Source organism: Zootoca vivipara, chromosome 4 (genome assembly GCF_965207765.1).
Source record: "Zootoca vivipara chromosome 4, rZooViv2.hap1.1, whole genome shotgun sequence".
NCBI classification, from domain to species: Eukaryota; Metazoa; Chordata; class Lepidosauria; order Squamata; family Lacertidae; genus Zootoca; species Zootoca vivipara.
In genome coordinates, this window is record NC_142587.1 from 31,220,892 (window position 1) to 31,228,623 (window position 7,732).

The following is a 7,732-nucleotide window of genomic DNA, read 5'->3' on the forward strand; positions in this document are numbered from 1 at the left end:
ATCATCTTGTTATAGACAGACAATGCTGCACTTGACAACTAGTGGTTTCGTTGAAATGTGCATGGCATTGCCTTTATCCAAGATGCCTTAATACATTATTCCTCAAAGCCTCCTTTTGGAGGGATAGGCCCTCAAGCAACATTAGAAGGTGCTAAACTCCGGTCTGTTGAGTGTGTGTGGAGCAGCGCTGAGGAACTCAATCATTTAATTTAAGCCTAACGGGTTCTTCTATAGGTACATATTTGTAACCTGCCCTTTGACCTTAAGGTGAAAAATGAATGAGTAAGGAATCTAAATATCCATAGCTGCCAAGTCTCCTGTTTTTTTTTGCGGGAAACCCCTATATTTTGTTACCATTCCCCGCGGTTATCCCAAATTGATTATATCCCATAAATATCGTATAGAGCTCCTGCCGGCAGCCATGTCCCGGCTCCCGGCTGTCTGCGCATGTCTGGACATGCGCAGAAGCAATTTCTGGTGCCCAGACATGCAGACACGGGCAGCCTAGCACCGGAGGTTGCTTCTACGCAACCTCTGGACATGCGTAGAAGCGACTTCCGGTGCCGCTCTGCCCATGTCTGGGCACCGGAAATCGGGCGGCACAGGCACCGGAAGTCACTTCTACGCATGTCTGGACATGCGTAGAAGCGACTTCTGGTGCTGCGCCACCGCGTAGAAGCGACTTCTGGTGCCGCACCACCGATCCCGGATTTTTCTTTTTTTCTTTTTTTAGGTGGCAGCAAATACCCTAGACAGAAGTCTACCCAGGAGTCCCCATGAGTTCAGCAGGACTTATAGACCAGGATGGCTGTCATTCTGAACTCAATGCTGTAGATGTTTTGGGACTACAAATCCCATCATCCCTGACCCCTGATCCTGTTAGCTAGGGATGATGGGAGCTGTAGTCCCAAAACATCTGGAGGGCCGGGTTTGCCTATGCATGGTCTAGAGCCTATTGATTTTTAATGAGCATTTCGAGACACAGAGAGAAATTCCATTCTCTTCACATTATTCATAATTTCATAAGCTTCCAAACTGTGTTGCTGTGTCATTTTCTTTCCATCTGTCATTTTTTTTCTAAACTAAAAAGGTCCAAATGTCTTTTCCGCACTTTTGTCAAAATGCTCTCCTCGCTGAGGAGATGAGAATTCATTCCTCAATGGGGAACATATTTATAGAGCAGCCTCGGCCCCGCCAAGGGAGCTAACAGCAGAACCCTTTCTCTTTCTGTGTTCTTTTAAAAACTAAATTATTTTTCAGATGACTGTGGATCATGTGGCATGTCTGTCTAATCTGATCTGATCCTTCTCTCCCTGATCCCTTGAAGAAAATACTCTACTTGCAGCAGATCTATTCCCTCTTCCATATAGACGAGATGCAGACTGTAGCTTATTGCATGACTATTGCTCCAGAACATCAATGGGGCATAAATTGCTTGATGAAAAGTGGTAAGTAGCTGAGTTACTGAGGGAACCCTTTCCCGCCCTTCTGTTTTGCTTTTGGACTTGAAGCACAAAAATAAGGAACTTGCGGCTGTTGGACATTGTTGAACTACAACTTCTGTCATCCCTAATTATTGACCCTGCTTGCTGGGACTGATGGGAGTTGGAGTCCAGCAACATCTGGCAGGCCATTGGTTCACCTTCCCTGTTTTAGCAGAACCTGCTGTGGTTTTCCTCCTCGAACATGTGCACTAGAAACATGGGTGCTTTAGCTGAGATTCCTGCATTGCAGGGAGTTGGACTAGATGGCCCTTGAGATCCCTTCCAACTCTGATTCTATCTGTTTTTAAGATGATAGACAGGGTTGATAAAAAAAGGAACGCCGAAGTTTATCTCACCCATTTTGCAGGTTCAGAATAATGCCAAGCAAAATTATTGCCAAACGTTATTGTTGGAACTCATGTCTATTTATTCATTGGAAATATTTATACAATGTCCACTAGTTTATAAAACCGCTCAAGAACCATAAAAACAATATCCACTGCAAAATACTGGGAGTGGGGATTAATATCAGCAGTAATGATGCAAAAGGAAAACCACGGGATAAAAATAGCAGATCAATGAAAACCTGTTGAGATGACATGTTGGGAAACTTAGGCAACAAAAAAGGTGCCATGGCTGAAAAGGATCTCTTCTGGTGGGGTTGCCATACGTCTAGATACTTACTGTATTTTTCGCTCCATGGAACACACCTGACCATAGGAACACACCTAGTTTTTAGAGAAGGAAAACAAGAAAAAAAATATTTTGCTTTCCTGAATTGTCCTAGGAGCGGCTCTGGCTCTGGCTTTGCACGGGCTCTGGCTCTGGTCGGGCTCTGGCTCTCGCATTCGCTCCATAGGACACGCAGACTTTCCCCCTTCCTTTTTGGGAGGGAAAAAGTGTGTCTTATGGAGTGAAAAATATGGTACATACTGCAGAGGTTGGTCATATCCAGGGATCAGATGTGGCCCCCCAAGACTTCTCTCTTTGGCCCTTGAGACACTCCCAGGCTAAACAGGCTTCCACAAGCCATACCCACTTTGAGTGCTTCTGCTTAGCTAGAATGTCTCCATTGGAAGGATGGAAAGATGTGTTGGTAGAAACCTCTGACTTTTGCCTGGCTGGGATATAACCAACTATACAAAATTAAGAGTTGCATCCATTGCCATACTCACTTTGGCCCACTGGTCCTGCTCATGTGGCCCTCAAAAGGCTTCCCACAGGGGAATATGGCTCTTTCCCCACTCCTGGCCTACCAGACGAATATGAGACACACCTGTTGCTCTGCTTGGCTACCTGAGCATCAAAGTCTCACCAATTAGCCATTGGTTAGCTATGGAGCGATAACGCAATCATCCACCGAGCCAATAACATAGTGGCTGTTTTTCTGCTTTATGAAGCCATAAATGTGATGCTTTATTTGCTATTAGGTCTCCTGCTGTCTCTGTGACTTGTTAGGAAACTCGGGATCCATTTATTTTCATTAGAGGTCCAACCTTGATTTATTGCTGAGGAAGTCAAGCAAAGAGGAAATTCGCCCTGCCAAGCCATAGAGAGGTTGCGTGGTGGTTTTGAATATCTCAGGGATGATGCTATTCCAATTGACACAGATATGCGATGTTTTCCTGGCCTATGATGGATCACTAAGGTAAAAACAACAACTACACTTTAACAAGTGTTAAAATGTTTTTTTTTTAGTGTTTTTAATGCATTTAAAAAAGTATACTCTTGTCCCAGTGCTTTGATCAGCTGCATCACTGTTTCTTTCCCAGCCTTTGGTTTCTAGCTGCTAAATGATGACTGCACCAGCCATTTTCATGCCATTTCATCCATACATGACAGTTTGCCACTGATGCTTCAGTGGTTCCTGATTAGGGTCACCAGCCTTTAGTCTGGGCAAATGATGCATAGCCAAGGATCTGCAAGAATTTTGGACCTGGGAGTCATTCAGAAATCCAAGGAACTGTTGTGGGGCATGGCAGGAGAACACCGCGGCAAGAACTCCACCCCCTCCCATGGCTGACCACCATAGTGCTGAGCAAACCATTTGATGCCCACAGCTGTCAGTGCAGGCACAACCCACTGCTGTGTGCAAGTACGCTTGGCTCGTGGCCAGTGACTACAGGCAATCTGATGAGTCTAGATTGTATACTCTGCCTCACCCTACAGCAAGCAATTCAGTTACTGGTAAGCCTTTATGAACTGTCCGCATTTCAAAGAAGTCTCTGGTTTATGTGATTCCAGGAGATTGCTCTATTTCCTGAAAGAGAACTCTCTCCGTACCAGAGCCTCTGTGTTCTAGAAAACCCTCTACTCTTGATCTTGAGCTGTTGTGACATCCTGCAAGGAACCAGGAGCTTGTATGTATCTATAAACATGCTCAGAGGGAGCAATTACTTCTAGAGTGTGAATGATGGAATCGATACGTATACATTCTGAAAAGCCCTGGCTTGGCAGGCCGGCTAAGGTGGAGGGGGAGAGATTCTCTTGAGAGAGACTGGTTGTCTGTCAAGGTGGATTTTTCCGACTCAACCACAGCTGGGAGAGCTGGCGTGGGGGCAGGGGAGGGGGCGCAGGATGGCGAGGTCTTGCCTGGGGATAAAGCTCCTTGCTTCAAAGGGGGGAGGAAGGCTGCGCATCGAGCCAGCAAGCCGAGGGATAGGTTAATTAAAATATTTCTTCCTGCCGTTCTGATGTTCATGAAAGCAAAACAATGTGCTTAAAAGGTGCCCCATAGGGTCAGCGCCTCTGCTTCTCCCAGCTGCCCTGATGCTCAGAAGCCTGATCATGGGAACACCCAAATTATTCCTAATGGCCTGGACCTTGACGTCACTATTATTTCCCTGGAGCGCCTTCTCCTTGAGTGGCTGGGTCATTCTTGGGCAGGCAACCGTCGGTAACAGCAGCTGGGAAGAAAGAAATAAAAGGAAGGCATTTCACTGTAAGGGGCTAGGAAGCACCTCGGGGTTCCTGGGACCTCAGTTCAATCTCAGCAACGAAGCCCAGTTTGTCGTACCTGAAGCTTTTCCCTGCATACACTTCTGCTGCTTACTAGCTGCTTAAAGGCATGATTGGAACAGATCCTGCAGATTTCCTGTAGGCGACCTATTTCATTGCCCAACTACCCTTAGCATTAGGAGGATTTATTCTAATATTGAACTTTCCCCTCCTGCAATTTAAAAGCTCCTTCTTGCCTCTGGCAGCGCAAGACAGTCTTAGCAGCTGATTATATCAGCTGAGGAGGCCGCAGCTGGAGAAATCTGACTTTTGGGTGGTCACACAGCTGTTTTGTCTATCACTGTTTGGCAAGCAAAACAATGTTTTAAAGAGGTGATGTGTTTTATGGAATCCCCTTGAGTTTTAACACCCTGTTTCTTTCCGCTTTCCTTGGATAGGTGTACCCTTGACTCTATGGTGTGTTCTAAATGGACACAAAGTCAAGACATAGGAAGGGAGGAAGTTGCCTTAGACCAAGTCAGACCGTGGTTGCATCTAGCTCAGGGACTGGCAGTGATTGCTCAGGGTTGGAGGCAGGGATCATTCCCAGCCTTACCTGGAGATGCGAGGGATGGATCCTGGGCTGCTTCCAGGTTGTCACTATTTTTGGGGTGGGAAGGATTCCATCTCAGGCTGCCAAATCCAGCTTGCACAACTATAGTGGATTGGGAGGTCTTGCACAACACCCCCATGCCTTTTTGCAATAAGGAAAATGATGAGAAGATGCACTGGAAAGTGAGGGATACTGCTTGTATTGATGCTGCCCAGTGGCTGGGGCAACCCAGTCAGATGGGTGGCATATAACTAGATGATGATGATGGTGATGATGGTGATGATGCAACATCATCTAATCTCCCTGCAAATAAATCAGAATGAATGATCAATAAACTGGTTGCCTGGAAGTTTTTGGGTATCACAGCATGAACACTACCACTCAAGTGTGGCCTCCAGTCAAAGATAACATCATCAGACTCATATTTGGCTTCAGTTGACTGCGTGCTCTTTGCCTGGGACATTTCTAATCCAATTAAGTTATTGGCACATATTTAGATGCATTTATAGCACCATCCTGAAAGTTTGGGTGGGTGGAGAACTCCATTGCAAAATTCAGAGAAGTGTGCATTTCGAATGATGGCTGTTTTCCAGTTCATGTGTTGTTTCAGAAAGTACAAAAGAGGTAGGTCTTAAAATGTGAACTGAATCGATTATCTGCCTGATTCCTGTCCTCTGGTTTGTCCCTCAGCCAACGGGAGCTGCTGGGGCAATGCATAGAAAACAAGTTGACTAAGCAAAAGACAAAAGTGTGTGCATTATGACCCAAACCACGATTTGCTTCTTTGGGGTTCAGAACTGCTTCCTTGAGCCAGAACGTAGCCAGCTTTTCCTTAGGCATATGGGTTTGGGGTTGTTGTTTTTTTCCTGGAGATGCCACATGGTGGCAGGTTGCACTCTGCAGGGGCTGAGCAATGGGGGGGGGGGGAAGAGAACATCAATTAACTCCTGGCTTTGTGCTGTTGTTTCTTATACATCTGCTGCTTGCAAGCTGTGCTGCCTCCATGAAATCTTAGATAACTTTTGGCCTGTCTCCACTTTAGAATAGCAGATCGGATACACTGACCCACCGGAAACTTACCCTTCCCCATGAATGGTAGTACTTGAATGGTGGTCATGCCAGCACGACTTTTGTCGGAGTTTTGCTGCTGAGTAGAACTACAGTGGAACCTCGGTTTATGAACACCTCGGTTTACGAATTTTCGGTTTACGAACGCCGTGGACCCATCTGGAACAGATTAATTCACTTTCCATTACTTTCAATGGGAAAGTTCGCTTCAGTTTATGAACGCTTCAGTTTATGAACAGACTTCCGGAACCAATTACACCCATGCTTCGGGTGAAGTACGCTTCAGGTTGAGTACTCCGCGGACCCGTCTGGAACGGATTAATCTACTTTCCATTACTTTCAATGGGAAAGTTTGCTTCAGTTTATGAACGCTTCAGTTTAAGTACTCCGCAGACCGTCTGGAACAGATGAATCCACTTTCCATTACTTTCAATGGGAAAGTTCGCTTCAGTTTATGAACGCTTCAGTTTATGAACAGACTTCCGGAACCAATTGTGTTCATAAACTGAGGTACCACTGTATTTTGCAACATGTTTATCCAAATGGGAAACTGTAACATCAAGGCGACAGTCCTATACTATAGTGAACACACCTACCTATCATAGAATAATCATCTAGCTCTACTCCCTCCAATGTAGGAATCATAACTAAAAAATCCCTGATGGATTACTATCCAACCTTTTTTTTGAAAACCTCCAAGGAAGGAGAGTCCACCATCTTCTGAGGTGGCCAAACATTCTACTGTCAAACAACTCTTACTGCTCATCCTAACGTTGAGTTAGAATTTCCTTTCTTGTAACTCGAACCCATTGGATGAGGTCCTATCCTCTGGAGCTTGCTCCATCTTCCACGTGACAGCCCTTTAGATTTTTGAAGATGGCTATCATATCACGTCTCAGTCTTCTGCTCTCCAGGCTAAATGGACCTAATGCCGTCAACCATTCCTCAATAAAGCTTGGTTTCCAGGTCCATTGTTATCTTCATCATTCTCCTCCATACAAATTCGTGGGAGTAAGCTCCACTCTAAGCAGTGGGGCTTACTTCTGATGGTGATTTATTCCATTTATATCCAGCCCTCCCTCCCAAAACAGCCCGGGGCAGCATCAACATGGGAATATAGACATAAGAACATCGGAAGCTACTTTATATAGAGTCAGCCCATTGGTCGATCAAGCTCACTGACTGGCCAGTGGCTGTTCAGGATTTCAGAGTGGGGTCTCTGGCCAGCCCTACCTGGAGATGCAGAGGAATGAACCTGGGACCTTCTGCATGCCAATCAAGTGCTCTACCACTGAGCTATGGCCTTTCTGCTCTCATAAGATAGCAGTGTTAGCAGTTCTCCTGTGCCACCAATGGTTCAAATGTTTCATTCTCAAACAAGTTCGCCTTTAACAGGGTGGAAAAATCCACTTTTATCTATGAATGAGAACTCTGCAATATATCATTAATGAAAAGAAACCTCAAAGGGATGGGTGAAGACGCATTTGACTTTAAAAATAAATACATCACAGCAATCTTTTGCTCTATCCCTGCTCTCAGACAGCTCACCGCACGCTAAAATTCGCTGAGAAACGACTTGAGCATCCTATTGCCCTGACCATAAACTTCTCTGAATGTTTTGCTTGGCCCT

General features: G+C 45.4%; 1 long non-coding RNA gene across 2 annotated transcripts; it reads left to right on the forward strand.

Annotated features, from left to right (window-relative positions):
* The first annotated feature begins 1,324 nt into the window (after window positions 1–1,324).
* LOC148685891 (uncharacterized) lies at window positions 1,325–6,335 on the forward strand. Of its 2 annotated transcripts, none has more exons than XR_015949840.1 (4): window positions 1,325–1,448; window positions 2,972–3,132; window positions 3,271–3,671; window positions 6,077–6,335. It is a non-coding gene; the product is annotated as an uncharacterized LOC148685891 (long non-coding RNA). The 2 variants fall into 2 exon arrangements; XR_015949839.1 differs by having other exon boundaries at window positions 1,331–1,448; window positions 2,915–3,132.
* The last annotated feature ends 1,397 nt before the right edge of the window (window positions 6,336–7,732 follow it).